The 24,837-nt window shown below is 44.5% G+C and overlaps 1 protein-coding gene across 1 annotated transcript in view; it reads left to right on the top strand.

Annotated features, from left to right (window-relative positions):
* The window catches only part of PPM1H (protein phosphatase, Mg2+/Mn2+ dependent 1H), a 1,465,797-nt gene that overhangs the window by 1,322,126 nt on the left and 118,834 nt on the right, over positions 1–24,837 (top strand). The gene's annotated exons all lie outside the window — the stretch shown is intronic.

The raw sequence follows: 24,837 nt of genomic DNA, 5'->3' as shown, positions 1-24,837 counted from the left end.
TGATGTTTTTATTTTGTCTCAAAAAATTAAATGATTAGAAATAATTAAAGACAGGCCTTCTACATCAGAATGAAAATGCATTTAAGAGCAATCAGGTTGATATTACAAGGTAAAGGCAGTCTGTTACTTATGCATATAGCAGTTCATGTACATGTCTGTGATAAATCTAAACCAGTAGTATTCAAACGTTTTTTTGACTTCAGAACCTGCTTCTCAATGAAAACTTAGCAGGAGCATATGATGTGAGACTGATGAGGAGGAAGGAAGGGGATTCGAGTGCCTTGGGTGTTTGGAAGGGAGCCTGGGATGACTCCCCAGTTGACTCCATTTTTACTTAGTGACTTTGCACTGTTCTCTCCCAGAAGCTTCTCCTTTTATGCACATTCCTATAGAAACTGCAGTCACCTCATGTCCGGGTTCAACTAAAGGAAATTTTGGCCAAGAGATCGTTGTTAACCCTTCCTTTATCCAGCATTGCCAGGGAATGAGATACATTTATGTTTTTATTTCATTTATTTTTTAAAAATTAGAGACAGGGTCTCACTATGTTGCCCAAGCTAGACTCAAATTCCTGGGCTCAAACAATCCTCCCACCTCAGCAGCCTGAGTAGCTGGGATTACAGGTTGCACCACCACACCTGGCAGTTGTGATTTTCTTTTCAATAACTGAAGCTTCTTCACTTTTGGTGTGGGGAATTTTTAAATTACAGATTTTACAACAAATATTCTAACATGTATTACACACTTCTCCACCGCTTTCATAACAAAATATGCTGGCCTGAGAGTGGGACCTCTACCAAAGAACTGACTCTTTATTCTGAAAGTAGTAAAAGTACAGGACTTTTTCCCCCGCTGAAGGGCTGTGAGGACTCTCATTCTTCTTTCCCCTTCCTCTAGGTCACATGGCTTTTGTGGGCTCTCCTGCTTGCTCCACCCTTTTTGAGGTCTGATCTTTCCTGATTCCCTTTCCCCTTCCCTGTCTCCAGCTTAAGTTGCTATTGCCTCTGCAGCCCAGAACACCAACTCCCTTGAGGCAATCAAGAAATTCACCTTAATTTTACTTCCATTTACAAAGCAAACTTAGGCTGAGGCAGCCTCCATTCCTCCTAGTAAAGCATCCTTTCCCAGGAAAGATCCTGGACAACAAGGGGCGAACTGACCTGGTGGCGGTTTTGGGGGCTTGAACATTGGTGTTTGTGAAGGTCTGTTGATTTCAAAAGTATATATGTGGTGATATAAACATATATATATATGTTTTACAATAAATATTCTAACATGTATTACATGAAATGTAATTACATGTTCTAACATGAAAGAGGTGGAGAAATGTGTAATACATGTTGTAAAAACATATATATTTACGTTTCCTTGTAAAATTCTGCCCAGTAAATGGAAGTATGTGTAAAATGCTATGTTTACCCTGTGGCTGCTGTTCCCCTGTGTCAGGTCAGGGTTCTGACAGGAGACAGACTCCAACTCAGATGGGTCAGCTGCGAATGAAGGAGGTGGAGAGAACCAGCCAGGAGTGTTGAGGTCCCCAGGAAGGAGTTGACCACCCTGAGGAACCAGGGAAGGAAACACTGTAGCAGAGCCAAGGATAGTGGGAGTCACTAATGAGGGACCACTGGGCAGGAGCTATTGGGAGAAATGGGAGGAGAGACGCTGACTTCTCTCTGCCCGCCCTCCCATCTCTTGCCCGACCTTCCCATCAGCTGACCCCAGCAGGAAGCCAGCTGACGAGTGGCCCAGGGAGGTCAGCCTGCCAGGACACAGACATAGGCCAGGACAGTACCTCCAGGATGGGGACAGATGGAAAAGAACCAGCACATCTGCTACTCCTCTCCCACCCCAGCGTTTGAGCAGCTTCAAAGACAGGAATCTTCGGTCTTCAGGGGCTTTTAAAACACACTGAGGGGCCAGCCCCTGGCCTCTTGTTCAGTTCCTGATCTTGAGCTGGTTGGGAGACAGAGGAGAGCAGCAAAGGAGGCAATTCCTCTTTGTCTGCTCCAATTGAGTAAGACCAAGTGGATGATTCAGCTGTTGCACTCACGTTCACCTTTTGCATTTATGTCTGGTTTCCTGTCCTTTAAAATGAGTTTGCTTCCTGGCCCACTTGGGGACTAAGGAAGTGACTGAGTGCCTTGCTCCTGGAAACAGGCCCACCCCTACCTCCCAGGGAAGCGCCTTTCACCAGATGACCTGAGTCAGAAGTTACCTCAACTTCCTGGCTGGAATACCTTTATGTTCAACTATTCAAGACTCAACTCCTCCCCAATGCCTTTTTCTCATTTTTAAACATAGTTTCCTTCAAAGTTCCAGGCTCCTTAACAGAGCCAACTACCTAGCCGGGGCTTCTAAGCCTGTATCTCAGAAGCTCCAGTCCTCTGTCCAGGGACCTGCCAGTCCCAAGTGTTCATCTTCTGGGTTCTTGCCTTCTGTTGTACTTAGGTGCCCATTTCCAGACCAGACTTCGATTTCATCTATAAAGGCAGTGGTATTGAACTAGATAATCTCTAAAAATTATCCCACGAGGAGTGGCACTTTTAGAAAGTAAAGTTGTAAAGGTTTATCTTTTGGTTATTTTATATTTCTTAGGATTTGTTTTGGAAATGTTAATATAACTGAAGTTCTTGGTGTTTCTAAGTGTTCATAAAAATATGATGTTTTGGCCGGGCATGGTGGCTCACACCGATAATCCCAGCACTTTGGGAGGCCAAGGCGGGCAGATCACGAGGTCAGGAGATTGAGACCATCCTGGACAATATGGTAAAACCCCATCACCACTAAAAATACAAAAAAAAATGAGCCGGGTGTGGCGGTGCGCACCTGTAGTCCCAGCTACCCAGGAGGCTGAGGCAGGAGAATCACTTGAACATGGGAGGCAGAGGTTGCAGTGAGCCAAGATTGTGCCACTGCACTCCAGCCTGGGCGACACAGTGAGACTCTGTCTCCAAAAAAAAAAAAAAAAAAAGTATGATGTTTTACATGTTATATCCAATCATTTGAAAAGCCTAACAGATACTTTTATACTTAATAAAGCCATAACACACACACACACACAAAAAAAAATCAAAAAAGCAGTATCTCTAAAACCTAATAAGCTTAATGATAAAATACTACCTCTAAAACCTAATAAACTTAATTATGCTTACAGTATTCTAGCCCCAGTATCCAGATATAAATTTGGGGTTTTGTAGTTGATTATTTGGTGTGCTTTTCACATCTGGGTCATACTTCAGGAAACCTGAGAACAATGTGAGTTGGTATTTTTATGCGCCATCTGAAGGATCATTTATAGGATGCTTACTAGCGTGCCATTCGCAGCTCTTTTATAAACAATAGATACTGATATCATCTTATAGGATCATTGTCTAGTTTGCCATACTAATAATATAGGTGTTTGAGCTTACAGAAATATTCAGTTATTCCCAAGAAACAACAGCTAAGTGAGCTTTGATCATATCTATAGAAATGTAAGTCCATTATCACTGATTGACGAGCAGTCAGGAATCCCAGGGCTCAGTTTAAAACAAATGCTTAGAGCCGCAGAAGGTTCTGGCAACAGGGTCCTGATTAATGAAGTGCTAAATTTTCTTCTTTATTGCTAGATATTAGCTGTCATGTGCCTTTTTTTTTTTTTTTTTTTTTTTTTTTTTTTTTTACATCTTGACAGTTTTGAGAGTAAAAAATCTTTGTTATATGTTCACTGCCCCCATAATTATTCACACACAAGAAAAGAGAAGCTTTGCCCTGGTTTGATTTGGGAAGCTGCCAATGGTCAGGAACTAAGCTGTGTATCATCTGATTTACCATCAGACATCTGCACACTTAGTTGTATTCTGGAAATGTTGCCTGATGCTATTTGTGGCTTTATGGGTTTTTGAGTCAACGACCATGCCACTCAGAGGACGTAGGACCATTCATGTAGGATGGTCCACAGTGACGCGGGTACCTGATCCATGTGGTCTGTTCCATGCCCTGATAGAACTTGCCCTTCTACTCTGCCAAGCTAACCAGCCACAGAGGCACATGCAGTAACTGCTTGATGCATGCCAGTTGCTTTATTTTTCCTGGGCAGAGGCAGCCAACTCAACACCTAGGGGATCATAAGGGACCAGGAAAGAAGCAGATGGTGGGTGGATTTTCACTTCAGGCAAAAAATGAACCAGTAGCATGCAAATGTCATGCAAAGCAATATGCAAACTATCACCCATTGTGTTTGAGTCATCAGCTCCTTAGGGCTCTGACTGATTCTTCAGTTTAGAAGGTGCTTTGACTCCATTTTAGAGATAATTTCATTTCATCTCTAGAGAACTAAGGTACCGAGGAAGCGAAGCCATTACCACGTATTTTAAACAATGTGTAAGGGTTTAGCAACTGAGACTGGGTGAAGTCACTCAGAGTTTTAAAAAGCGTTTAAGATTCATTAAATTCTTAATTCTACCCTTGCCAGACTTATAGTAACAGTGGCACTAAAACAGCTAAAAAGCACAAGGCACGTATTAAATACTATAACAGAGGATCACATTTAATTATCTCAATAATATAGTGAGAAGTAGGCACTGTTAATACCAGTTAAATACAGTTTACCAATTAATAAACTGAGGCAGAGTGAGGGGAAGTGGTTTCCCCAGGCTTGGGCAGCTACGGAGGAGCAGGGCCACCCCCCGCCCAAGACTGGGAGTTGGATCTGATCCCCAGTCTCTGCACCGTACCCTGGGATTTCCCATCCATGCTGAGACTCACAGGGTTTTGTTTTTCTCATTTTAGCATCTCTAAATAAAGAAGTTCTCATTAACATTTTTTTCTTCCTGTTTTTATGTGAAATAGTGACATACCTTATAATCAATGGCATCTTAGTTTTCACCTAAAATGGATTATGGAGTGAGTGGAAGGCTGCCTTAGAGGCTATTTTAAATGCACTGCAGTTGTCGACAAGATAAGCTTTGGATGGTCCAATTCATCCATTTATAATGTAGAAAAGGATTTTTTCTCAACATGAGATCTCCCATCTCATTCCAAGAGTCCCAAAGTTCTGAGACTATTTTAAATGTTGTGTTTTTGGCCGAGTGCGGTGGCTCATGCCTGCAATCCTAGCACTTTGGGACGCTGAGCAGTAGGAGGATTACTTGAGCCTAGGAGTTACAGACCAGTCTGGGCAACATGGAAAAAACCCATCTTTACAAAAATATATATATACATTAGCTGGGTGTGGTGGCTCACACCCGTAATCCCAGCTACTGAGGAGGCTGAGGTGAGCAGATCACCTGAGCCCAGAGATGTCAAGGCTGCAGTGAGCTGTGATCATGCCACTGCACTCCAGCCTGGGTGACAGAGTGAGACCCTGTCTCAAAAAATTAAAATTAAAAATAAATGTTTTCATTTTGATCGTAATCTATTGAAAATAATATAAGCATTTTCTGATTCTATAAATGAATGCTACCATAAATTCAGACTTCCATTGTGTTGTGCTTATAACTTCTTTGGAAGCAAGTGTCTCACTGACGTTTTCGAATTGAGCCCACAGACTTCTGGGAATAGAGGGTCATCTTCTCGTGCTTGAGAGTCTCCTAGGAAAGGGTAGGGAAAGTCGAATGTGTTCATTCATTAGCTCGGTAGGACGGGAGTGAACGGCATTCCATGAATTGTCCCTGAACGAAGCCAGCAAAGTCCAGCCAGGATGGTTTTCTTTCATGTATCTTTCACTCCTTTTTAGTTTCCCACAATTACCCCCCATTAGAGTGAAAGCTTTCTCTATTAGTTCAAAGGTGAGTTCCTTTGACAAGTCTGAATGTTCCTGAGGACAGGAGTTAGGTATTAAACAGGACTTAACGTTTCTAAATTCAAAATCAATTACGCATCTGTGGCATCTTATCTCCAGGTTTCTTCCTTTTGCTGATGGTAAAATATGAAATATTAGGTAACTGCCTCCAAGCCAAGGGCATGCAAAGAACTATTCATTTCTTCTTATGTCCATGGATTTCACCAACAGCCAGTACAAATCCTTTCTGAAGCTCTTTTTTGCTAAAAAGTGGTTCATCTATCCATACATGCCAGTGAGCTCCTGCTCTGATATTAGCCTTCCTCTGAGTTTGGAAATATATTTGACCTTAAGCCATTAACTATATTAAATACACTATTCCTCTCACTTTCTTTGACATGTATTTGAAAAATAACAGAGAAAAACCAAAATCAACAACTCTTCTCCATTGTGAAAGGTGAATTGCTGCTTCTCCCTTTTATCTGCAGAGCCCCCTCCCCATCTTTTTAGTGTGTATTTCATGTAATCCCTTAGCTATACCCACAACCTGTAGAAGGGATGAGCAGAAAGAAAATAATGCTACCAAATGATCACAAATACAAGCAGAGAAACCAAGTAATGGCTTGAGACAGTCTCTACTTTTCCCATCAGGCCACTTGCTGTCCACACAGAGGGCACCCAAGAGGCCCTTCTCTCTCTGAACTTCCTCTCTCAGGGATTTTTGAAGCTCTTCCTGACACCTCTTGCTCTGAATTAGTGGTCTTCAAAGTGTGATCCCCAGACTGGCGGCAGCATCACCTGGGAACTTGTTAGGAGAGCAGATCACGGCTCACTGAAACGCCGTGGGTGGACCCAGCAGTCTGTGTTTAGCAAGTCCTACAGGTGACTCCGATGTATGCTCCAGTTTAAGAATCACCACTCTAAAGTCTACCCGTGGGCATCTGAGAGAGCTAGGAAGGAGTGAAATATTTTAGCTGCTCCTGGCCTGAGGGTCAAAGCATTCGACTGCAGGCGCACTATAAGGCAGTCTCAGCAAGTCCTGCTGCAGCCAGACACCACATGCAGGGCAAGCTCCTGGAACCCGTGTTTCCCCTTCCACGCTGCAGCCTGCTACATGCAGTGGCGGGGGGGGGGGGGGGGGGGGGGGGGGGGGGGGGGGGGGGGGGGGGGGGGGGGGGGGGGGGGGCGGGGGGGCGGCGGGGCGGCGGGGGGGGCTGCCTGTGCCTGGGCCGGCTGGCTGCAGATTTCTTTCTGCCAGCCTGACATTCTAGAACTGAGGCCCTGTTCCTCTGAAGAGTGGAACTGGGGTGAGAATTTCTAACACGATCCAGCTCCACATGTCAGCCTCCTCTTCCTGCTGGGTCGTTCTGAAGCCTGAGTAGCTGTGAAGCATCCCACCCTATACCGGCCCTCCATTCCCTTGTCTGGAATGGGTCAGACATGCCCCCGTGCGGACTTTTCATTGTTGGGCCCCTGGGAAAGTGTAGTTGTTGCAGTTCCCCATTCCAACCAAGCTATGCCTTTAAACACGTCCCGTTTCTCTTAGCCCACTGAAAGGCTGAGCTAGGAAGTCTCATGAAGTTCATAGAATTAGAATATGTGCACTTAGAAATGCTGGCATGAGATTATTGTGATCAAGATAGTCACCTTTTCTATGCCTGGCTGCTGAGCTAGGGTAGAACAGCGGATCAATGTCAGGAGGGAACTTCCTAGTAGAGAACCCAAGGCCCTATGTTTGCCCACTCAAGCCCACAACTGTATAGATTTCCAGGACCTAATCATCTAATTTGTAGGTGATATGAAACCAAGTAAGATGAACTAGCAAGACTCAAAAAGTCCTTTAGTGCCTGGGAAAGTGGGTAAATACCAGGTGAAGCTTAACCACAGTAAAGGTAAAGCATCACACCTGTTGAAAAGACAAAAACCAGCCTGGCAGCAGGGTACGGTGGCTCACGTCTGTAATCCCAGCACTTTTGGAGGCTATGGTGGGAGATCATTTGAGCCCAGGACTTAAAGACCAACCCGGGCAACAAAGTGAGACCTTGTCTCTATTTTTAAAAATGTGTTTCAATTAGTTGGGCACATTGGCACACGCCTGTGGTCCCAGCTACGCAGGAGGCTGAGGCAGGAGGATCACTTGAGCTTGGGAGGTTGGGCTGCAGTGTGCCATGATTGCACCAATGCATTCCAGCCTGGGTGACAGAGTGAGACCCTGTCACCAAAAAAAAAGAAAACTAGCAGGATAGGGGAGACAGCTTATCAATGGCTCACTTTTTTTTTTTAATGTATTTAAGTAGACAGTAAATTTAATCTGGTCAGTAGTGTGCTATAGACACCAGAACCTAATCTAATCATAGGCTGCAGTATTTGAGATACAAGGTAAATAATAGCTAATGTTTCTTACTGGCTGGCTTACTTTGTCCGTAGTAAGTACTGTTACTAGTGTCTAGGGCTTTACATGAATTTTACATAAATAACCTCAGTAATCCTAACATCAACCCATTTGGGGAAGTACTATTATTAATGTCATTTTACCTATGAAGTCCCTTTCTAGGTGACATAATTCAGCATGTGTATAGATGAACAGGAACCTTCAAAAGAGAGACTGGAGTGGTGAAGAGATTGGAACTGTTTGAAAAGATGAGGCAAATTCAAAAGAGCTACAGTTTTTTAGCCACATGAAAAGATAACTTTTGTTAATGTAAAAGATCAGGTATTTGTGAGATATGGGGTAAGGTGGTAAGGTTAGCTGTCCAGGAGTCTGGGATAGAAGTGACAGCCACAGGCAGGCAGGATGGTGGTTAAGAGCAGGGACTCTGGACTCAGATGGCCTGAGCTGAATCCTGGCTCTGCCACTAGTATGTGTGACCTTGGGCTAATCTCATGTTTTCTGTACTGAGTGTTGTCAACTGTAAATGGAGATAATGATAGTACTCACTCCTCAGGTGAGGATTAGATGAGCAGATGCCTGGAAGGCCCTTAGCACAGAGCCAGGTGTATGTCAACTGCTCAGTAATGGTTAGCTACTATTACTGTTATCATACTGATCAGGAAACTGTTTATAGATGCAATAAGCTGCTGAAGGAAGTAGTGGGTTCTTCTTAATAAAAATAGTTGTACATCAACTGCATTCCACTTAGCAAGGATGTTGTGCTAAGTTTTTCAAGGTGCCCATGAAATATTATGTTTGAGGCCCTGTGCAGTGGCTCACGCCTGTAATCCCAGCACCTTGGGAGGCCGAGGCGGGCAGATCACAAGGTCAGGAGTTCGAGACTAGCTGGGCCAACATGCTGAAACCCCATCTCTACTAAAAAAAAAAAAAAAAAAATACAAAAATTAGCCAGGCATGGTGGTGTGGGCCTGTAATCCCAGCTACTCAGAAGGCTGAGGCAGGAGAATTGCTTGAACTTGGGAAGCAGAAGTTGCAGTGAGCAGAGATTGTGCCACTGCACTCCAGCCTGGTGACAGAGCAAGACCTCGTCTCAAAAAAAAAACAAAAAAACAACAAACAGAAAGAAATATTATGTCTTTCTTTTTCTTTCTTCCTTCCTTTCCTTCCCATTCTTCCTTTCTTTTCTTTTCTTTCCTTTCGAGACAGGGTCTTACTCTGTCACCCAGGCTAGATTGCAGTAGCATGATCATAGCTCACTGCAGCCTCAAACTCCTTAACTTAAGCCATCCTCCCATGTCAGCCTCCTGAGTAGCTAGGATTACAGGTGCATGCCACCATGCCAGGCTAATTTTTATTTTTTGCAGAGATGGGGTCTCACTATGCTGGACCTGTGCTCAAGCCGTCCTCTTGCCTCGCCTCCCAAAGTGCTAGGATTATAGGCATGAACCATCACACCCAGCAAAGCATTATGTTTCTGTGACTTTGAGGATTTTAAAGAAATAACATGACTATTTTCTTTTTTGCCTCTTTCTTTTAAGAGTTTAATGAAGCAGCACTTTGGGAGGCCGAGGCGGGTGGCTCATGAGGTCAGGAGATCGAGACCATCCTGGCTAACATGGTGAAACCCCGTCTCTACAAAAAATACAAAAAAAAAAAAAATTAGCCAGGCGTGGTGGCGGGCGCCTGTAGTCCCAGCTCTTCGGGAGGCTGAGGCAGGAGAATGGTGTGAGCCCGGGAGGCGGAGCTTGCAGTGAGTTGAGATCACGCCACTGCACTCCAGCCTGGGGCAACTGAGCAAGACTCCGTCTCAAAAAAAAAAACCAAAAAGAGTTTAATGAAGCAGTGCCTTTGTCCCTTGCAGGCACTCGTGGACCTAGGCTGAAGGAGGCTCTGACATTTTTAACTCTTGGCTTCCAAGAGCTCTTGAGGCATCTCCATCCAGTGAGACAGAAGGGGACAAGAGTGTGGAGGAGCACTCAAGGAAGGGGGTTAGGGGCAAGGCCTGTTAGAGACACACAACATTTCTGGGTGCATTCCATTGGCTAGAATCCAGTTATGTGGCTTTACTGAGAAGCAAATAAGGCTGCTGGGAAATGTAGTCTAAGTCATCTACCCAGGCCCAAGGGAATTGATTCTGGTGGACAGTTAGCAGTTTTGGCCACCGGTAGCATTGAAAAGGGAATTCTTACTAGGTTCAATTAGTAATAGTGTCTTTATTCAGTTTTTGATACATTTTCCCTTTTGTTCTGATGAAGTTACAACTTGGATATCACTATCATTTTTAAGCCCAAAGACCAATTACCTCTTTTGTTACCTGCATGTTGTCACTGTTAGTTTTAGGAGAGATGCAGTAAGTTCAGCTTTAGCTATCAAAGATAGTGAAGAAAGAGCTGACTCACCGAGATCCACTTTCATCTTGGAGAAGAACACATTTAAATAATGAAAAAGCCTACAGGTAAACAGCATACCAAATATTTGTCTTTGGAAAGTTCATCATAGAAAGCAAGGATTATTTCATTGCTAAAGGAGAAAGATTACATTAATCAGGTAGGGTGTGACTATACTGATGTTTTAAAAACTTCTGTTCTTTGGCGGTTATTTTTAAATTGTCATAGTTACATTGTAAAGATTTTTAAATGATATACCAGTTCAGTTTAATAGTTTAGTTTCTTATCTGCTCTCAAACTGCAGTTCTTCAGTATGTTTTTTGAGTTCATTTCCTCCCATTGATGTCATCCTTAATATAAGATTTGAAATAACTATTATGAATGGATTACTTATATATACACCTCAATCCATCCTCAGTTTGCATATGATAAACTTTTACAGTCCATCGTGCATGTATTACATAGTTAGAAGATAAAGGGTAAGCAGAGTAAAATGTCATGGTAGGAGCAGGATTCAACAAATATTTATATGCCTTCCACGAGCCAGGCATCTGCTGGGCACTGTGCTGGGGAAGCCACCGTGAAGTAGGCAGACAAGGTCTCTGTCCTCTTGTACTTGTAGTCAGCCCAGGTAGGCAGGTAGTCAGACATCCATATACAAAGCAGTGTGACAGACAAGGCAGGTGTTTCAGGAGACACATGAAGCTCTGGGCTTTACTGAGTCAGGGCTGCCTTGGGTTAAAGGCACACATTTGTAATCGTGTTCTTTGGCTGCAGAAATAGCAATGCTGGTACACTGCATCAACAGAATTGCCTCACAGGTCAGAATCCATTGCAGCAGGATTCTACAGGCTAAGCCCTTTGCTTTCTTATTTCAGTGTCATTGTGGTTGTGAATAGTGCTTCAATGTATGGCACTTGGGGTCATTTTGTGATATACATGTTGGACGGGATCATACTCGTTTTTGTGAAATATAACCCGCATTGAGCCACCATCAACAGACAATGGTTTATGAAGGTCTTGTTTCCTGATGGGATGTTGATGTTCACTGAGCAGTCCTTACTGGTGTGTGGTGTACAGTTATCAAATGATTTGTTTGCTTCAAGGAGTTAACTGAACAATATGGGCATTTCACCTTCAACTCTGTCCTGTCTTGTTTAAGCAGGGTAATAAACTCTCCAGGCCCAAATATGGTTTAGCTGTTAGTACAGGAAGGGAGGGAGAAACATGTCAGCCCTCGGAAGTGAGCCGGGGTCGTGTGAGGTAGAGTGGTGAAATAGAATGATCCCAGGCGCTCGGGTTTGGAAAAGCTGGCCCTCATCCCTCTAGAAAATACCTTGCTTTCCCATTTGTGGAAGGGACTGGTTCCTACTCTTCTAGATTGCCATGCAGGTGACAGATGATGTATATAAAGCACAAGCGTGGTTCAGCCCTTCATTCTGTCACCAAATATGTCTCATGCCAGGCACTGTCAAACGCACTAGGAACACAGCCATGAACAAAAACAATCCTGCCTTCAAGGAGCTTGCAAACCAGTCTGGAAAGACAGATAATAAGCAAGGCACATAAGTAAAATGTTGAGTATGCTATTGGTAATAATTTCTAAAGAGAAACACAGGACAAGGGAAGGGACTTAGTAGTCAGGGGTGGGTGGCAGTTTCAGATGTGGTAGCAACAGAAGGTGTCATGGGGGAGAGAGTCTTAGAGTAAGGTCTGAAGGAGGTGAGTCAAGATGCTCTGGCAAATGAAACAGCCAAGGCCTTTGATATGATTTGGCTGTGTCCTCACCCAAATCTCATCTTGAATTGTAGTTCCTATAACGTAATCCCACGTGTCATGGGAGGGGACCAGGTGAGAGGTAACTGAATCATGGGGGAGTATTTTTCCCATGCTGTTCTCGTGAGAGTAAGTCTCGTGAGGTCTGATGGTTTTATAAAGGGCAGTTTCCTTCACATGCTCTCTTGCCTGCCATCATGTAAGACGTGCCTTTGCGCCTCCTTCACCTTCTGCCATGATTGTGAAGCCTCCCCAGCTGTGTGGAACTGTGAGTCAATTAAACCTCTTATTCTTTATAAATTACCCAGTCTTGGCTATGTCCTTTTAGCAGAATGAGAACAGACTAATACAGCCTTGAACCAGAAATGTACCTTTTATAGTTGAGGACCAGACAGAAATGGACCAAAGAAAGAGGGGGTGGTGGGTGAGGCAGAAGAGGTGCAAACAGGGCCCAGGCATGCTCAGTGGCAGCTAGTGCTGCAGTGACCATGGCAATGGCCATGAGATCTGAGCTTGAACTCTCCTCTCTTGCTTGACTCTTATAATAACCAAGAGTGTGTGTGTGTGTGTGTGTGTGTGCACGTGCGCACATATATATAATATTCATTTTTAAAGCCTTCATTCCATCTTGCACAGCAAACCTTAAGTAATTTTGTAAATTCATAAACAGTTGGATCTATGTAAGGCCTTAACAACCAACTCATAAAGTGGTTTATATACGTTAAGCAGTGGGTCCATTGTTGGTACACTTTGCAGTAGAATCTTACACAAATTCTCCTGTGTATAAACAAATAAGGTGGAGCTGCCCAGACTAAACTCTAGAACAAGGCTGAGGTTCACACCAGCTCCCTTTTCCCAAGGTGGCACCTGGGGCTGCCCTGAGGGGCAGTGAAGTACCCTGAACTCAGTCTGAGGCTGGCATCTGGTCCAGAGGATGCCAAACTGGCCTGTACATCAGAATCACCTGGGGGACTTTTGCCAACATATATAATAGTTGAGTCATTCTTGTATACCTACTACCTAGATCCTGCAGTTAACAATTTTCATCAAATATATCTGTCCATCCTCCCATCCCTCTATCAGTCCAGGGCAGACATTCATGTATTCACCTGTGGGATTTTAAAAATAATAATAATAATAATAATTGCAGGGCCCTTATTCTCAGGCTTACCGAATCAGAATCCTTGAGCTTGGGGCCACTGTGGGAACCACTCATCTAGTCCAGATTCCGTTTTTTACTGATGGAAAGTGAAGCTCACAGAAATAGTCTGTCTCAAGTTCCCACAGATAGCCAGCGGCAGGATGCATACCAGAACCTTGGTCATCACCTGTTTTTGAAGGACCCATCTCCTCCCTTTCCAAGATTTTGCTTGGTATCTGGTAGCAACATCAGTTCTTTCTAAGATCAAATCATACTCTGGCCCTACTCTTTATCCATGAACAGTTTGCTGAGCCTCTGCTATCTTGGGGGATTACTAAGAATGTATTTTCTCCTTGGTCAAAACTTTCAAGCATTATTGGGGAAAAAAGGAGTATAACTATAAAAACAAATGTTTCCTGGCCGGACATGGTGGCTCACACCCATAATCCCACCACTTTGGGAGGCTGAAGCAGGAGAATAATTTGAGTTCAGGAGTTTGAAACCAGCCTGGGCAACATGATGAGATTCCACGTCTACAAAAAATTTAAAAACTAGCCAGATGTGGTGGCACACACACGTAGTCCCAGCTACTCAGGAGGCTAAGGTGGAAGGATCACTTGAGCCCAGGAGATTGAGGCTGCAATGAGCCTTGATCATGCCACTGCACTCCTGCCTGACAAAAATACCTCCAAAAAAATAAAATGAAAGAAAGAAAGTTTTCCAGAGTACAGGTGTGTGTCTTTGCTCTTAGCTGCCTCATTGAGACAGCAATGGAAAAAACACTGGGTTGGGAGTCCAGAGATAAATCACAATCTTGTCCTGTAGCAAACTGCATAACAATTAGAAACCCACTTCCCCTGCTGAGCCGGTTTCCCGCTTTAAAGAACAAATGAAGTTAACAAGATCTTACTAATTGATTTCAGTGGTGTTTTCTAGCTCTGAAATTTGGGAACCACTCAATTAGTATCCAGCCAAAGACTGACCTGGTCAGCTCAGCTTCCTGACTCCTCCGTTTTCTTCCCTTCAATCTTGTTAGGTTAGGCATAGATGGCAGAAGACAGATAAGATGCTCCAAACCTAAAGCATAAAGAAAATTTTCAGTTGCCAGCTCCATTGGGACTTGGTTCCCCCTGAGAGCTGTGCTTCAGCAGTTTCCCCAGATCTCAGCTTCCCAGGAAGTCCCCACCCTGCTCCTGATGTTCTCTGTAGCTTCAGAAGAACTGTACGGCACTGACCTTTGAGTTCTTCTGGCTCTCAAGAGGTCCCAGTCAGCAGGCTGCAGACAGTGTCTGCCACTTGGGTGTTAAGATTGCTTCTATCACTTTTCAAAGCCCAACCCATCAAGAAATGAGCTGAACTAACAGCTCATGGTTTAGTGGCTGTGTGTGGGCCTGAGTGGTGACCACCACCTTTCCCTTGGTATTACATCCTGCCCTTCAATGTGAGAAGTGGATTCTTTCATCCTTTTATTTTATTTTTTAGAGACAGGGTTTGAGTCTGTCACCCAGGCTGGAGTGCACTGGCATGATCATGGCTCACTGCAGCCTTGACCTCCCAAGTTCAAGTGATCCTTCCACCTCAGCCTCCCAAGTAGTTGGGATCACAGGCATGTGCCACCACACCTGGCTAATTTATTTTTATTTTTTACAGAGATGGGTCTCCCTATGTCACTTAGGCTGCTGTTGAGCTGCTGGATTCAAGCAATCCTCCCACCTCGGCCTTCCAAAGTGCTGGGATTACAGGCGTGAGCCTCAGCACCCAGGCTTCATGCCTTTGTGTTTTGTTTTGTTTTGTTTTTTGTTTTGTTTTGTTTTGTTTTTTTTGAGACAGAGTCTCCCTCTGTCACCAGCCCAGGGTGCAGTGGCACCATCTCGGCTCACTGCCACCTCCAACTCCCTGGTTCAAGTGATTCTCCTGCCTCAGCCTCCCGAGTAGCTGGAACTACAAGCACGCGCCACCATGCCCAGCTAATTTTTGTATTTTTAGTAGAGACAAGGTTTCATCGTGTTGGCCAGGATGGTCTCGATCTCTTGACCTCGTGATTCACCCACCTCCGCCTCCCAAAGTGCTAGGATTACAGGCGTGAGCCACCGTGCCCAGCCTATGACTTTGTTTTAAATACTGCCCACCCTTGGCACCTCCCACTACTACTGCCTGCCTGTCAGCTGGCAGAGCCAACCAACCTGACTGGGATCAGTTTCCTGTCTCTAACCCTCCCCAGCCCTGCAGGTTCCCTTTGAGTCATCCCTCTGGTACCTTCCCAAAGGAAAGTGGTTTTCCAGAATCCCTTCCTAAGGGTTTTAGTGCATCACAGATCTGGAGTTGCCGCTGGCACCACTTCCTCCTGTCATGGCCCGACATGGTTTTGCTGGCCCTGGTTCAGTTCACCTTCACCCCTCAGACTAGCGGTGCTGCTCTTTCACTTAATGATAGTCCTTTTTAGTAACCCAAACTTTATATGGGTTATGAAAAAAGATAGTATGAACATTTTTAAATTAGATACAAATCTAAAATAAAATTTTTAAAGAGTAGCGAAGGGAGACCCATAGCTAGAGTGCACAGTATCTCTCTCCGTGAAGGATGGCTCAGGACACAGAACGGGGCAATGGTTATGAGCATGTGCTTGGAACTCACGCGGGCCTGAGTTTGAATTCTAGCCACACAACTTAACAGAATGACTTTGGTCGAGGTAGAGGATCCTTCTAAAATGTGTGACTAAAATAATAATAGCCTCCTTTGTAGAACTGTTATATTAATGAGAGGGTGCACAGAAGGCATTCAGTGTGGTACCTGGCACACAGGAAGCACTTGGTACATGTTAGCTATTGTCATTATTAAAATAGAAATGCTATGGATTCGCCAAAAGTACAGGGTTTGGAGTCAGATGGCCCAGGATTGAATCCTAATTCTGTCACTTACTGTGCAACCTCCAGCCAGTTACTTAACCATTCTGTGCCCCAGTTACCCCATCTGTAAGTTAGGAATTCTAACAATCCCTATCCCTTACAGTCATTGTGAGGATTAAATGAATTAATTCAACTCAGAAAATATTTGCATGCCTCCTGTGTTCTGGGAACTGAAGGCTTAGTTAATAATGAAGACAAAAACCCCTGAACCTCTGCCATTATGGAACTCACATTGTAATGGGGTATGGGGAGGAATGGTGGCAAAATAAGTAAAACATAATTCATGCAAAAGCATTAAACTTTATGTGCGAATTGAGTGCATTTGAAATGTTTATACAAGTATTTGCCTGCCTTATGGAAAGCACCTAATAAATGCTAGTTATCAACAGTGATTATCAATATATTATTTCTGCTGCTGCTACTACTACAGATAGTAAATATATTTAAGTTTATAATAAATACATGATGCACGGTAAAATATAATTTGCATTACAGTGTAGATGGCTTGCATATGAAAGGGCTACATGAACTTTTGGGCTGATGTAAAAGCGTGTGTTGTGAACTCTTCTGATAGCGTTCCTGAGCTGCTTTAGGACTCCACTGTGTAATAGAATTCATCTTAGCCAATATTGCTGCCAGATATTAGCTCTGGACCCTAGAACTGTATTCTTTCTAGATTAGATGTGGACAATATGCTGAATTCAAGTCAGCACACTCCAAAGGCCCGTGTGTGTGTGTGTGTGTGTGTGTGTGTGTGTGTCTGTGTCTCCACAAAGTTTATAATGATAATTTAGTTGCTTTGGGACACACTGGGCAGCCTGTAATATTCTTTCCAGCTCTTGAATTTTGCGATTTTTTTTTTTTTACCTAGTGTTTTGGCAAGCAATGGTTGTCTCTAAGTAACACAGAAAAAGTCCTTTTTCAACAAAGCCTTTAAAAAAGCCTCCCGGCTCTCAGGCATCCGAAAAACACAGTTGTGCAGGGTTTTTGTTGTTGTTGTTGTTCTGTTTTGTTTTGTTTTTTTTCTTTTTCTTTTTCTTGCAAGACTTAGCCGTGAAGTCAAGGTCACTGCTTCCCAGGGAACTCAGCTGCACAAGAAGCCTAGAGCTGCATTGCTGGGCCTGGAGCCTGCCCTGACCCTCTGTGCTGGCCTGTGCTTCCCCCCACCCGGCTCCTGGACCCTTGCTTTTCTTTTCCAGTGGTATCCCAGGCAATAATAAAGAGGCTTTTGAAATCACAGAGTGGGAACTCTTTCCCTACTGTGGGCCACCAGGCCTGCCTGCAAAAATCGGATTCATGCAATCCATTTTCACACTGATTCATCTCTTTGCTCACTTTTCGCTCCTGTTTTGCTGCTTTTCTGTGTCAAAGTTTTTGTATAGTTGTTCCCCCACCACACCCTTGTCATGTTCTTTGTGATTCAGAACTGGCAGGTCATCATTGCCACCAGCATTTCAAGGACACATGGTCCTTCCAAATGGACTGCACCAATTTCTCAATGTTAATAGATCATCTAAAAAAATTTTTTTTAAAAAGCTGTATTATATACTTTCCAGACCCTTTATTTAAATGAGACCTTACAACAGAGGCCCAGTATGTAAAACAGATAGGAACACTTGTGATGTAGAGCAGGTTACATACTGATTAGTAGCGCAGATTCTGGAGAAACACAAGCTGGATTCAGGTCCTGGCTTCTGCGACTTATCATAGCGCTGTGGGACCTTGAACAAAATACCCAACCTTTCTGTGCCTTCCTTATCAGTAAAATGGGGAAATGGGGATAATAAGAGGCCTTATCTGTGATAAGGTTAGTAGAAGGATTAAATGATTTAAAGTGTATAAAATGTTAAGCACAAGTTTCTGGCATATAATAAATGCTCAAAAAGTGTTTTATTACTGTACCAATAACCATAATAATTATCATTAGTAATATTATCCCCAGGTGGAAAAAAAAAATAAAAACTAGGGTCCCCGATTTATTAAGCCAAAAAGGAAAAAAAAAAAAAAAGCTGAAAGTTGAGTCATGCAAGAAACTGCCTTTCCTTTTGTTCCTAAGCAAATAGCTGCCGATAAAAGGTTAAATATCTCCACTGGTAGCTACTCTGGATTCTCCTTATCTTATGGAAAGTACTAATTTACTGAGCCCCAGATGAACAGATAATTGACTATTTCCCTACCTGTTGCTTTTCTCTTGTAACATGTGGGTTACCATACCCTCCCTCTTTCCCCTCCAGCCCACTTTTCCCCTTTAAATGTTGAAGCCCTCTAATTCATCTTTGGAGAAAGGCACCGACCACAGACTGTTTCTGTGATTCCATGTTTTTCTTCTGTGATTCCATGTTTTTCTCTCCCAGGCATTCCTTAACGTTGGCAAAATGAACTTTTAAATCAATTGAGACGTGTCTTGGATACTTTTTGGTTTACACCCATCAACAGTCCCTCAGGGTTTCCCATGGAGCTGTTAAAAACAGTTGTTCAGTATGGTACTTTCAATGCCATGCTTTTCACAAGTTGCCTTTGCCCATAGAGGACATTGAATGAATGTCAGAAGACCAACAAACCAATCTTCGTATTGTTTTCTGGAATGGATACTTAATTATTTAGCTTATGAGCAGGCTCTCAAACAGGCTAATTTTGTTCAGGCCACGAGGCTGGTTTTGTTGGTGATTGGGCAACTGTGCCCTTTCTCCCTCTGCGTGAGGACCAGTTGCTCACACACAGGCCACCTATACATGTCACAGCCATCAGGATTCTGCCGCTTAAAAGCAGTATTCTGCTTTACCCTTTTAAGGGTGGACTCTGCAGACAACTTCCTTACCCCAAGTGGTGCAGGTTTGTGGATCAGAGCCTCTCAGGGCTAGTGGTACCACACCAGGAAGAGCTAGACTAGCCCCCTGTTCTTTCTGCAGCAGATACATAATTACATGATGCTGAAGTATTCATTACTGTTTTAGTACATTGCCAGCAAGCAGTCTTCTGGTTGACCCAACATTTCTGCAAGCGCTTTCAGGATTAGCACATTGGGAATGTGCTTGGAAGAGAGACGTTCCTAACGTATCTGCGTATAATGTGTGTAGTACAGGTGACTGAATCTATGCAATAAGCTGTGCAAAACAAACATGTCTCAGGTTAGGCCTAGAAGAAATCAGGTAAAGGGCTTAAAAAGCCAAGCAAACCGCAGCTGTCTTGTCTTTTATCATTTGGTATTTCACAGGATTTGTGCCTTTCCACACTTAGCTTCAGGGATGTGCTGATTTCTTCCACCAGTATTCCTTGTTCCACCCCCTCTAAAAAGTCTCCACCCGTCCTCTCTGACCCCACATATCTGGATTTGCTCCCTTCCCCCGGCTTCTTACCTGCCTGCAAACATACTCAAAGTTCTCTCATTTTGCACAAAAAGCTTCCCCTTACCCCTGCGTCTTCCTCCTTTTTTTTTTCCTTTCGAGACAGAGTCTCGCTCTGTTGCCCAGTCTAGAGTGCAATGGCCTAATCTTGGCTCACTGCAACCTCCGCCTCCCAGGTTCAAGTGATTCTCCTGCCTCGGCCTCCTGAGTTGCTGGGATTACAGGCGCCCGCCACCAGGCCTGGCTAATTTTTTGTATTTTTAGTAGAGACAGGGTTTCACTATGTTGGCCAGATTGGTCTTGAACTCCTGACTTTGTGATCCGCCCGCCTCGGTCTCCCAAAGTGCTAGGATTACAGGCGTGTCTTCCTCTTAACTTGGTTCTCTTCACATCCAGGATCGTCCCTCAGAGCATGCATTCCCTGGCTGCATTTCCCCCTTGTGACAGCCTTGATTCTGTCCCAGTGTGCTCCCCCACCTCCCTGCCCTGCGGTATGGTGGAGCTGACTAGCTGCCCTCCTGCTACCTTTTCCTTTCTCCTGGGCACAGGGAACAACCTTCCTCAGCCTTCAGTGTGTTGTAGTCATAGCTACATGGCTCAGTTTCAACCACGGAGGTGTGGGCAGAGTGATATATGACCCTCGAAAACCTCGTACATATTGTTGTCTTGAACTGTTATGTTCCAGGAAAAAGTTATGTTGAAGTCCTAACCCCCAGCACCTGTGAAAGGGACCTCACTTGGAAATGGGACCTTTGTAGTTATAATTAAGATGAGGCCAAACTGGAGTAGGGCAGACCCTAAATCCAGCGACTGGACTTAAGGGCATGTATAGACAGACACAGGGAAGATGACCAGTGAAAATGGAGGAAATGGAGGTAGAGACTGGGGTTAAGAAGACACAAGTTAAGGAAACCAAGGTTTTCCTGGAATCACCAGGAGCTGGGAAGAGGCCAGGAAGGAGTCTGCAGAGCCTTCAGAAGGAGCATGGCCCTACAATTTTTATTTCAGGCTTGCACACTCCAGAACTGTGAGAGAAGTCATTTTCTATTGTTTTAAACTGCCAACTTTGTTGTGACTCATATTACATAAATCCTAGGAGACTGCCCTACACACCATCCTCACTATTCTCCAGACTAGAAGTTGACAAACCAGGATGGCTTTGGAAGTGCGTGCTGAAGCTGGCAGAATACCCCTGCAACTACGCCCAAGCCAATCAGACCTTGTATTTCATGTGCGAAATGAACACACACTGTATGAAGCCATGAGATATTTAGGATTATCTGTTATAGCAGCTAATATTACCCTATCAAAAACACTCACTTACAGAGGGGTTAAAGGCAGCTACTATAAGTACACACCAACTCTTCTTGAAACAATCTCTCTGCTCAGCTTCCAGGATTTCCTCTCCCCCTTCCTCCCCTTCACTGGTGGAACCTCTTCACACCTGCCACTGACATGCAGGCTGCCCCAGGGTTTGTCTTCAGCCAGCTTCTCCACATCCCACCTGAGCCATCTTACGCACCTTCAGCATCCACTTACATCCCAATGTTGCCCAAGTACAGAAGCCCAAGCCGCACTTCCCTCCCACACACCAGGCCCCATGACCTCCCTTCCTCCAGTCATCTCTCCCCTCTTGTCAGCCTCCCACATTTCTGCAGAGCATCAGGGGCTTTCCATGAGGCACGTGGCAGGGCTCAACTTGAACTTCCCTCACACTTGATCATTCTGCTTCCCCCACAACTCTAACCAACTTAGCAAGCCTATTGCCTGGCTGGTGGAGTAACTGCTTTTCAGGTATTTATTGGGCAGGGTGGCCATGAACTTGAACTTGCTGCCTTTTGGTATTTCTGAAAGATTCTGTTGAGAGGAACAGTATTTAGGGAGGATTTCTATTCCTCGCACCCTTCTAGAAATTCTCAAATCTATCCCTGGATGAAGCCTGAAGCTCACACTTGTGGCCCTTCTCAATGGTTTCCTGAATGGCTTGCTTAGGCCACGTGCCTCCGTTGGAGAAGGTTGTGAGAAACAGCTATGTGAAATGTGCTGTGGCATTCACTGAAGGACCGTGCTGAAGAGCTTGCTCATTCTATCACACAGCCTCCTCTCTTTTCAGGACCACAGAGGACGTTTCTCTCGTATGCAATTTAGGAAAAGACTGGGGACTGAGAGCAGGGTAATTTTTTGTTTGTTTGTTTCTGTGGCTTTTTAAAATTCGTTTTGGGCCCTGAGTTGTGTAAACCAATCCTGGTTTGTGTCTGTGTAGCCTGTTCTGAAGCATTTGTGACCCGCTTCTAATAAGCACAAGGGCCTTACAGTACATGTTCTTTGTATTAATGCCTACCTTCCTCTGATCTTTCTAGTTTTATCTTCCACATATATTTTTATTTTACTTTGTGTGTGTTTATGTAATCACCCTTTCAATCAAGGGTAAAGGTAAAGTATGGATAAATAAGATGTCCTGCAAATCTCATACTTAAGATGCCCAGAACTAGCATAGTTTTCTTTTCCCCAATAGAGCCCTCTCTCCTGTGTTCTTAGGCTACTAAGTGCCTAAACTTAAACCAAAAACCTAGGATAATTTACCCTGACCTGCATTCCCCCTCCCCACCGCTTCTGTCATCAATCCCTGTTAATCACCAGCTGCATCTTTTTTAGACTCCATATAGGAACCTCACCTGGGCCCCTTAACAAGGGCTGGCCACTGCATTGGCACCCATCTGGCAGTCCCCAAGATTACTACAATGTGGGGTGGCCACACCACTTCCCTGTTGAAAGCCCTTCAGTGACATATCTTCAGACTGAAGTCCAGATTCTACCCTCTTTCTACCTTCACCTGTCACTTCTTATCCTCACACCCTGAGCTCTGGCAATGCCAGACCAGGTACTCACATCTCCCAGAACTAAGTTTTTCCTGCCCCTTGTCTTGATAACACGCTTCCCTCCTTCTCTGTCAAGAACAGCCCTGGGATGTCTTCTAGAAGCTTCAGCTTCAGCATCACTTCTTCCTTGAGGTTTTCCCTGACTCCTCCATCCCATCCCAGGCAGACACCTGTTCACTGATGCCTCTCTGTGTGCCAGGGGCCCAAGGATCTCCCCTCTATTCCTTTTGCTTCACTTTTCACACTGTAGTATAACTGGGTGTCTCTCTCTCTTCCCTAATAGGCCAGAGCTCATTTATGGTAGGAATAAAATCTTAGCTTTGTATTCTCTCAAAGCTCTTCTAGAAGGAGGCTCAACTCTGCTTAGGTGCTTCAAAAATTGATTATATATAGTATTGTTGTTTGAAAAAACCATGACAGTGTTGATACCATTGCAGGCTTTTCCATATTCTTTAAAGACAAGTAGGTACAGTCAGTCAAGGGAGGACACCATTAACAGTAGGTGCACAGGGACCTGGCATATGAATGACAGAGGTGGCTTCTTTTGAGGAAACACTCTCCTAATGCCCAGCACATACAGGCACCTAGCAAACATGGCCTCCACCCCATTGGGCCCGGCTCCCAGTCCATCCTCACACATCAGTTCTGATTCCAGATGACATCTGGTGGGCATCATTTCTCTTTTTCGCCATTCACTGCTGCTGTTCAGGTACTGTCACACACCTCACTGAACTTCAGCAACAAGCTCTGGTTCCCTCTCAGCTCTGTCCTGTACCAGTCCAGTTTCCACACACAACAGGGATAACCTTTGTAAAAGATAAGCCCTCCTCTCAAAGCCCTTCAGAGATGACTGTTGAGCTCATCTGAACTTTTTTGATGACCTGCAGAGTCCTTCTGACTGGCCCCAGCCCATCCCTCGAGCCTCCCCTGAGCCTGTCGTTTTCCTCACTGAGCGGCATGCATGGCTTTGTCTAGCTCCTCACACAGGCCGAGCATCTGCCACCATGCAGCCTTCACACACGCAGTTGCTTCTACCTGAACTGCTCTCCATCCTTCTCCATGACCTCCCCGTGCCAGTCCTTTCAGCATCAGTCTCTCTGTCCCCTCCGGGACCTCCCTGAGGCATCTCCCACCTTCACAGATGGATCACGGTCCTCCCTGTATTGTGAGTTCTGTGCAGCAGAAACGGCCCTTTCTGCTTCCACATCTGATCCCAGTGCCTAGCACAGTGCCTGGCACAAGGTAGGAGGTGCTCGAGGATTAAATGCTGAAAGAAGAAAAACAGAAGGGGAGAGGAAAAAAGGTCTTGGGAGTTCTCATTTGATTGGTAAAAGTGTGGTGTTACCGGGGTTCCTGTTACACTCAAGGTCACATGGATTTAATCTGAGACCTTTTTATAGTTAAAAATGTCAAGCTCCTTTGGAGGCTGAGCCTTCCATATGCACAGAATGTTTTTATTCAGTGTAGCTGTTACCCAACATTTGAGACAGATTTGCTTCAGCCTGGTGGTTTGGCTCTGTCTAGCGTTTGCAGCCATGATCTCCACTCGCTAATTTAGGGCATACCTAGATTTCCAGCGCACATTTCTCCCTCCCGGCAATGTAGGACATAAGCCAGGGGACATTGGTGTCCCTAGACGGTGCCTCCACATCCTGGCTCCAGAGTCTGTGGTCTCTCTGGGTGCAGTCTGTCTTCTGGGTCACTCCCATTTGTTCTCATTTCACTATTTTTGTCCCTGGCAATTGTCTGGACGGAAATTCACCAGAGTTCAACATTTTTAGTATTATTGGATCTGACAAAGGAGAGGAGCAAAAGGATGGTCCCCCCAGCATGGAGCAGAAACCAGTGCAGACAAAGAAAAGGCAGCAGCTGGATCAAGGCAGGAATCCAGGACTGAGAAGCACCCTGACCTTCACTGGAGGGGGCAAAATGCATCGGGAGTGTTCCTCTATCTTAGGACGTTGGCTCTCTCCAAGCTCACCCCACATGTTCAAAAGCAACCAGGAGTGGAGGTGAGAATTAATAGTCCACCATGAGTGGTAGCAAGCACAGCAAACGGAATAACAAACCCCTCGGGTTTAGATCTGGCCAAACCACCAGCCTCTCAAGATTTTGGTTGCTTCACCCCTAAAATGAAATGATTGAAGATTTCTAAGCTCAACAATTTCTGTGAAGAAATGTCATTTACCACATCTCTGCATTATGCACCTCTAGTAAATGTTTAATGATCTGCAATAAGTTTGAGAGTCAC

This window comes from Macaca thibetana, chromosome 11 (genome assembly GCF_024542745.1).
Source record: "Macaca thibetana thibetana isolate TM-01 chromosome 11, ASM2454274v1, whole genome shotgun sequence".
NCBI classification, from domain to species: Eukaryota; Metazoa; Chordata; class Mammalia; order Primates; family Cercopithecidae; genus Macaca; species Macaca thibetana.
The sequence above is the reverse complement of the archived record's forward strand: the minus strand, read 5'-3'. Positions and strand labels throughout refer to the sequence as shown.